A 9,896-nucleotide genomic window follows, 5' to 3' on the forward strand; every position below is an offset into this window, starting at 1 on the left:
AAAAAATAAACTCTAAAATACTCAAGTTTTACCTGTAGAAGAGTCATATAGCTCAGAACCCCTTTCACCTTCGCACATGTGGCAGCCCCGAGACCTCTATATAAAAACGCCAAAATTGCTGCACCCCATGCATACTCTTCTATCTCACTGAATTTCAACAACGGCCTCAGATAACATATAGGCACTCCAATCCCAGACTTGTCAGTAAAAACGGCACATCCAAAGAAAAACAGAATAAAAGCTCTAACAGTCCGTTGAACATCTTGGAAACTCGAGGCCTTCTCCACCACCTTCCCAGCGAAGTAGCGTCACATATAGGGCTATCATGAACCTTGTTCGCAAAATGCTTCCGGATGAATTCTAGCCTTACTTTTGAAGTGAACTTGCTAGCTTCCATCTCCGCCTAATCAAATCAATAGGGAGCCCCGGCACCAAGATGTAAGAGATTTATCGATTGTTGTAAGTTCAACTCACATGTCCCCTTCTTGACCGCTCTTCCTCTAATCAGGACTCCACAGATTTGGACAACATCGTCCAAAGTCACAAATATCATCTCCCAACGGCATATGGAAGGTGTTGGTCTCCGGATGCCATCTCTCCACAAACGCAGAGATCAATGGTGGATCCATATGCTCGTGATAACCTTCCACGAGATCAAACAACCCGATCCTTCTCAATCGCACGGCAAAAATCTCGGAGACCTTTCACATTCATTTTGAAATTCCATTGGGATAACTTCGCTAAGTGTGAAACACACTTCAACGCTCCGCGATCCTCCTCAAAACAACCGAAAGCATGCATTAGATATATATGAACGAAACAAAAGATTTTGTAAAAGAAAATCAAAGTACACAAGAAAAACAAAATATTACCCTTCTCTCCCCAAACATCGCGAAATGCGACATGCACCGCATAGTCATACAACAACTCGACTCATCATACGGGCCTCCCCCATACACACCTCTTTGAAACTCCAAATCATCATTGGATTTTCTTACGAAATCCAATACCGAGGTGCTTCTTCCACCGGGTGGTACGCCTTCTACCACATATTCTTCAACATCATCATCCCGCGCTCATCATCCTCCTCCTCACTCTCCTCCTCACTCTCACTCTCCTCTTCTACTATACTCTTCCCTTTGTCTAAACCTACATCTAAACCTACATCTAAACCTACATTAGTATCACTATCTACACTATCTTCACTAAACGAATCAACCTCAGGAACCTCGGAACCTCTTTTTCCAAATGGTCCCCTCTACGCGCTGATGCCGTTAAGCCGTCTGCCCTATGTCTTTTTCTTCCAACTGCATCACCGCTAGAGGAACCGCCACCAAACAATTTCTTAACACCCTTCAATGTAGTTTTTGCTACATTCTTCACATTCTTTGATCGAGGACCCATCGCTACAAAGAAAAATAAAATAAGTATTAGTAAACCATATTTAAATAAACAATGTACAAAGAAAACCATTAGAAAAAATAGATCATCCCAGTCGTAAAACACATGTACTTATAAGCTTGCTATGATAACTCCAAGTATATATGAATAAATAGAATGAGGCGTTACACTATCCAAATTCTATCGAATTTTGGGCAGAGTTTCCTTTGTTTAGTCAACATTTCGTATACTTAAACCTGTCATAACCTGGAAATCAATAATGACATCCTTCCAACAACCATATGTACATAACACCCTATATAAAATATTCAACCCACAATACAATTTCTATCCCTCGTCAAGCATAGGGGAAACCACCCAAAAAAACCACCTTGATTGTACATTCAGTAAATTTGATAACCAAAGAAAAAGCTTCTCACCTATAATGCTTTACCGCTTCAGTTTTGTTCCCCTGTATCCAGACCTTAAGCAAGTACTCGTAAAAGCTGCATGTAATCAAGGTCATTACTCATTAGTCAAGACTCAAGAACATAAGCAATATAAAAGGTGAGTAACAGAATGTACAGAGACACTAATCATAAAATGGTAAAAGTATCTTCTCTTATAACATCAAGCCCTAAAGGAAAATACTAGGTATGAAAGATGAGCACTATGAAAGTTTAGCAACAAGATGTAAAGCAACTCATTTTTTAATTTTCAAACGGGGCTCTAAATCACATGTTTGGGGGTATCACCATTCTATAAAGCTCTAAGGGGTAGCATCGCTAGTATTTCTCTAAGCGTATTATTACTAAAATGGAGAACTTTATAGAATGTAAAATAATCTCTAACAAAAGTAGCTTCAAGTCTTCAACTTATGCAAATTAAATGCAGTCCAAGTCATATTACAGCTTATCTTTGCAATATGACTCCTCGTGGTCATTTACTTTCGATCATACTATAGACCAACTTAATAGCATCCTAGTTAGTAAAACAACAACCCCAAGTCCAGATGATACCCAAACATGGCTAAGATCACGATCACTCATCAAACTACATGTTTAGATGGTCTTCAAACTCACAAGTTTTTAAAGAAAAAAGAACTTATTCACGCTACTTTACAAAGCAATATTCAACATGTTTTTATATAACTAAACTAGTCGGTGCCAAACAAGAGAAAAATAAAATTTACACTGCTGTTACTTTATAATGATATTTGCTACACTAACAAATGACCTCTTTCACTTTACTATCCAACTGATAAGTTTACGAGAAAATGAATTTTCTAAAGTACAGTTTGACATAGTATATCTTCTCTTTGCTACTTATTTCCTTTTTGTTGACAAGAACTCGTAAGTTTACACGAAATATTATGAGCCTTGTTCTTACTAAGTATAGACTCTGGCTAACATAGTTTAACGTGAGTTAAAGCTCCCCACCGACTACAAATATCACAAAGAAAAGATTGATGAGAATCATCTCCGAAGAAGGATTATGCTTGAAAAAAAAAAAAAAGCCTTCAAGAGTCACCGTGCAATTTGAATACTTTAGAGGCAGTCTAGAGTCTATTGAGCGCGAAGCAATAAATTTTTCAGTCATTTGAGCTCACGATTGTCACGGATGTGACCAAGACTAGTTTCTATACTCAGTCTCTAGAGAAGAATTTCTAGTGTTCCCTTTAAGTTTATAGTGGAAATATAGTTTTCCACCTATATAAGGAGTTCAGACAAGCAATATATTGATGGCACAAAGACCAAGCCTATGCATAGCGTGAAACGCTAGAACTTTGTCTTAGGAAACCTCGCTACCCCCAAGAGATCCAAGTAGTCGGGGCTCTAACTCGAGCTATGTCCAAGACCTATCCTAAAGTCGTTTGGGAACCCATGACGCCACCACATTACTGGTATTGCACCAAGAAAGTTTCTTGATCTCTCATTCAATACTTTCAAATGCTACACTTGATCTCTCATTCAATACTCTCACAGGGGAAGTTCCTAACTTTGCTGCCATTTAGAGTTAGAAAAAACACTCAGCCATCCTAGTTTATGGCCCATTGCTTCATAAGTCATGACTACACGCTTTAAAGGTTGTGGTGTTTCATTGTAGGGATGTTAATCATAAGTATGGCCTGTACTTGGAAATGAGGTGAGACTCTTTTTAGAGTTTTGATTAAGTTGTAATGGATTGGGACCTATAGTACAACTTTGATGTAGCTTATTATGGTTATTACTATGAACCTCTCACACTCATATTATAGTAAAAATGTTATTTTATTGACCCAAAAATAAAAGATTTGGAAAAAATTGGGTTAGAACCAAAATCCTTATTCTACATCAGAAAAGAAGTTGTAACTTTTCTCGCATGACAATTTAGGTGGTGATTTTGTTATTTAACGTGGCGTATTGAGGTCAGCCTCTTCCGCTTCATCGGCTATAGCCTCACTGTCCATTGGAACACCTTTAGTGTACTTAGGATTGTTGACGATGAATATTGTTAAATTAGAGACCAGATCACTATTGGACCAAACACCACATCTAGGCTAATGCCATATGCGCGCGCTGTCAACTCCTGAATTTGAAGGTCTATTTATCTAATGGTTGAATCAAAACATTGCAATGTGATAGTGGTTTTAAGTTTTTGATAATCAGACTTCTTGCAGCATCTCAGGACTCAAGTATTACAACAAAATAACTGGACTCTCTCTGCAACAAAATGAACTTGACTCTGTCCCTCGTCAAGCATAGGGGAAACCACCTTGATAACATACATTCAGTAAGTTTGAAGGAAGGGCAAACAGTCAAAAAAACACCACAATGCCCTGGGATAACACACTCGGCTTTTGGGTCTAGTTATATGGCATTGCTAACATCAATTTGGATAGAATCAAAGCCTAATGCTGTCATATGTGATTTTGGGTCTAACATTCTACACTGGCAGAGGTAGTAAAACAGGTAAGTGTTTATAATATCTCAAGCTCGGCTTTTGAATTGCTACTTAACTTCTCCTTAAAGAGAAGCCAACTACTCTGCCGACACCCAAGTATAGATCAATCTTAGCTAAATATATGTACATTTTAAATCCTATATGTGAAACACAAACCATTACATTTTAAAACGCATGCTAAAGAATTCATAAACACAATAAAGAGAGAAATATACAAAGTGAGTGAAGTCCATTGGTCAGAATTAAAATAATGAGCCTCATAATTTAAAACATTCAGTTTCAATTATTAGTTTAGTTAGTAGTTACCTTTGAGAAAAATGCAGAATATAGCTTTTACGACTAAGGCTTCAAAGCTTGGAAAGCAATATTGCTAGCTGCTCATCTGACACATTCACTTCCACACATGCTCCAACAGATCACGACAAGCCTCGCATGACTAACCGATGCTTACACTAAGTAGAAAAGAAAAATTGAATCAAAATCCACATGATAAAAAAAAATCACATAGACAGTTTCCGAGTTATGCACGCGAGAAACAATTTTCTCCGTGTCCCTAGTACTACATTTCTAATATGCACCCCGTCAATCATCTTCACCAATTTACCCAGCAAACATAACAAAGAATCAAAGAGACACATATTAACTCGAGCAAAAAACATCATATGGTAGTACGAAATGTACAGAACCAGAGAATTCTCGCGATAAATTGATGACAGCCGACTTGGTTGCTTTTTGAGAGGGTTAAAGGTCGAGCATGTTGGATGGTCTATAGGTCTTAAAGCTTTGAAAACCTCATTGTGTCCTAACTCATGAGAAAGTGGGTGTGGGTTTGTTGGACTCCTGTTTCGCCTACAGTCCTCCGGTCTACCATTTGTAAATTTGTTTCAATATAACCCACACGGAATGGGCGTGGGCTAATTAAGCATCTAGTTCAAATATAACTGTTCAGCCACAACAATACTATTTAGAACACAATGGCATGTGCCAAATTGCAATTGTCATTATTCCATCAACATCCGAAAAAACAAAACAATAGCTTTCTTTAGTTTAATTGGCATATGCAATGTATAATGTAATGCTTTATAGTACATGGTTGGGTCACTTGTATAAACTGCAAATTCATTTGAGCTTCAGAACAAATATTCTACTTCTCAAACAAACTCAATTACTAACACACACTTATAAAACTACAAAAACAAAAAAATAAAATGGTGAACAACCCATTTCTTAATTTCACGTTACCACTCACACATAAAAAACTAATCTTTCAAAGCAAATAAAAAATCTTGTAGAAGCTAATAAGAGATTCTCAGTTTCTACACCAAAAAAATTGGTGAACCCAAAGACAAGAATAGAAACATTACAGAAAAATGTGAGTAGAAGACATACTTCGAGAAAGTGCAATGTGAGAGGAAAATAACAGTTATATCTAGTCGCCATACCGGATTGTGAGACGATTGGATTGTGAGAAGATGTAAGTCAAGATCCGGTGAAACTCTGCATAAATCAAGTACAGGGAGTTATCAGCTACAACTCTAAAGGATTCTAACGCCACTCAATAATGCAATCAAGACTACGACATATTCACAATTCCTTCAATCCTTTTAAACTCACTCTGTTGAAAATGCGAGGGAGACACTCAAACCAATTGATAAACAAGTTGATATACCTCCTAATCCTTATTTACTCTATAGTCATCCTTATCATAATTGCCTCATACATTATACCAAATCCCAAATACACGAAATTCTTTAAATTGGTAAAACAAATGATTTTCGATTAAATGCAACTAAAGGGAAATTAATGATACCATTTATCATCATAACAGTGAATGGTGCTAAACTAAACAAAAACTCTACTATACCATCATCGTTATTACTTATTACCATCAAAATGTATAAAAAAAGATAATAATATACACTGATATCATTTCTATTGGTCGAAAAAAAACAAACTATACGTTAAATAACCACTATACAAATAACACTACTCAAAAACCTAGGGTACTGAAAACTAGCTTGTATAACTTACCTGTTAACTTAACAGTTAGAATAGCATTACTCTTCCTCGTCATAAAAATTCAACTGGGTGCTTTCTTTATCATGACTGTGTGCAATATGATTTCTTTATCTTATATATACGTTAAATAAAGAATTATGTGTCCTGAGATTTTTTTTAACTAATGGAGCTACGGAGCTACTTTATTCTTTCATGCAGACCAACAGACGGATGCAATAACCTTTGGCCCCAACCTAGACTAAGGCTAGTATCAAGTATCAACTGTCAAGACTTCGATTCGAGCCAACTGAACTTCAATATGTACAACAGTACAAGCTCGGTTAATCAATAAGTTTTAGTTAGTGTGCCTGAGCCTCCCGTCGAGCCAATGGCACAAGAAGAGCCCATACAATATTTGTCTACTCGGGCCAATCTAGCTTAGTATGTTCATGAATCATGATCCTTCTCTTTTTTTTTTCACGCTCAGATTTCTATATTCACCCAAAAAAAATCTGAATTCTGCTCATAGTTTGGTTAGTTAATTCTTTGTGAGATAGTTAATTATCTTGTGATTCTTCGACCTACCATCTTCACATTCTCTATCTCGAGGGATAGAACCGAAAATGAGATGATCCCCGTTAACTTCAAGTAGGAGGTGTATTTCTAACTCTCTTCTTGAGACACCTAGCTAGTAGCTTGATCTTCTATCCTGATCAAAACTATAAGCCGCCTTATGTAAACACCAAGTAGGAGGTATATTGGCCACTTTACCAAGTGACACTTGAATTAAGCCAAACCATAAAACAAATTCAATCTTTCAAAATCAAGAAAGAAACAGAGTATCTGAACTCAATCTTTCAGGCATCGCAATACCATTAAAAACTCTCACCGAATCCCAAACACACCCACAACTTGCATACATACTCGCAACTCGCAATACACTCAAACGATATGTATTGCGACTCGCAATACATACTGCAACTTCATAACTTGCATACACACCTACAACTCAATACATACTCACAAGTGCATTTTCAACTAAGAACATGAACATGAACAACTCAAGATATATACCAAGAACTTAATGGACTAAGAACTCAAGATTTTTTTGATAGTTCCAAACATACTAATCTAAAAAGAAACACACAAAACAAACATGATTTCGAAGTCCATTTGTAGATGCTCGAGAAATTCAAAACCACTAAAATATTGTGATCAAAATTCAAAAGGGCTACCTCGGAGGGCTAACAATGGCAGGTTGGAGAGTTAGGGAACCAAGTCAAAACAAGCCCCACAATCGGCGTGTTGTAGATGCTCGGGAAATTCAATACTCCATTGATGTACCAATTACCTACCCAATTTTCAATATGTGTCTACCCAATTTTCGATTAGATTAGATTAGATTGAAAACCGATCTAATTTGATTAGATTGAAAACCGATCCCCAGATGTGTCTACCCAACTAACTTAATCGAATCTAGTTTTCAATGGCAACTTTCAACTTTCAATTTGGGGTTTTTTAACGGTGAGAAACTCGAATTGTTGGAGATTTGTGGTAATTCAATCGGGCACTCGAAGGTTTGCACACGAATTGAAGTTCGAATTTGGAGTTTTTTTGTTAGGGTTTCAAAGGGTTTGGGCGAAAGAGATGAGCGGTAAAGATAGGTTTTTCCGGTTTCAATTTGGTGGGGGGTGTATTGGGCTTTGTTGTTTGGGCTTTGTTGTTTGGACTTGGGCTGGAGGCTGCCCGATGTAATTTGAGTGGCGCCCAATACAGCACTCTAAAATAAATTATGACTCCTCTCTTGTTGAAAGGGTAACATATAAGCTATGAGCCTATGAATGTGGTTCCTTACTTATAGGGATTAGAGGTTAGGTCCCCATATATTTTGACCCAGATTGATTTCATTGTGAGCGACTAATAGTTAGTTGGTAACATATTTATAGGTTATTCAGAAAAATCCTTCCATTTTATCGGTTAAATACGATCAACCTCTCACTTTTTAGGTAGGAGAGGTTGCACCAAATAATCAAAAGTTAAGGTGCTTCCTGGAGACCTTGACATAAAAGTTTTACTGGCCAGTCTATATGTAACTTTCTGGTTATATGAACTAGGAACAGATTTTGGGTTTAATCTCCCTCGTTGATACATACCCGGCATAAAAACTCCTTCATTATGTACTAACTCATAAAAACTCCCTATTTTTCTAAAATATCCAACCTGACTAAAATACCCCCACACATAAAACCCTAGATCTCAAATTTCTCTTCTCGACAGTGAGATCCAGAAAAGAGACGAGAGGGAAAGAAGAAATATATCCCACGTCCAATCCCGTCGACAAAAGAAGTCAATTAGCAAGATGGCCGCCTCAAGGATGTTGACAACCCTCGACCATCTATCTTTCGCAAAGACGAGATTGAATTCTTGGAAAGGCAAAGTAGCTAGCCAAGAACTTAATGCTTATGATTCAAAGGACTTTCTTTTCTTTGAATTCCTACTATCGAAACTCAATCAACAAGAATATAGAAACTCATAAGCAAGACTTTGACTTGAAGATTTGGGTTATACCGATTCCGAATAGTTGGTGAAGAATATCTTTCCGATCTCTTACTCAAGTCAATGAGGGAGAGTGCAGCCAATTCTTCTTTCCCGGTGAAGTAAGACTAAGATAAGAAGCTTATTCTTCTGTCTTAGGTGTGTCGGAACAAGTTGATAGGATCCCTATGCTTATGGCCTTATTTATGTGCTTCTAGCTGAAGTATGTAGCAGGCACGAGGAATCAAAAAGCGGTTCAAAGAGCTCGTGATCCATGCCTTGCTTGGGTGCATCAGTCGAATGCTTTTCTATTCTATAAAGCAAGGAAAGTGAATTATGGATGTAAATCTTTGATCTTTTATGTAATGTCAGTTTGTTTTGGAATTCTGAATGTAACTTTTGGATACTATTTTTGTTTGAATTTTTGATATTTGAATTTTGGATGTAATGCAAAAAATGAGCTTGATGCGTTTGTTAGTTTGTCAAATTTATATAGTCATGTTAGAAAAAAGTTTATGAAAATTCATATTTGCACATGTAAATTCCAATTTGTATAGACTGTGTCACGCACTTGTCAGATGACAAAAACAAACGTTTGTGAAAATTCATGTTAATCTTGAACAAAAAAAAACTTCTACATCTTATGCGGGTTAAAATTTTCATAGGTTAATCTTCTGTGTAATTAAGATTTTCATAGCATACATCTGATATTAGAATTGTTTTATTTTAGTAATCTACTACGAAAATCTAAATTTTCATATAATACAAATTTGCATAGGTTAAACAACTATGAAAATATAAAATTTCCATACATTTTTTCATCAGGCTTGTTTTGTTTCACAAATCTACTATGTAAACTTAAAGTTTCATATGTAAATTCCAATTTGCTTATATCAAACTACTCTATAAACTTAAATTTTCATATATAAATTCAAATTTGCATAAGTCAAATTTGTATTTGCATATAAATTAAATAAACTATGTAAATTTGTATTTGCATATATGAACTTGCATTTACATATATGAATTTGTATTTACAT

This window comes from Coptis chinensis, chromosome 3, assembly GCF_015680905.1.
Source record: "Coptis chinensis isolate HL-2020 chromosome 3, ASM1568090v1, whole genome shotgun sequence".
Classification (NCBI taxonomy): domain Eukaryota; kingdom Viridiplantae; phylum Streptophyta; class Magnoliopsida; order Ranunculales; family Ranunculaceae; genus Coptis; species Coptis chinensis.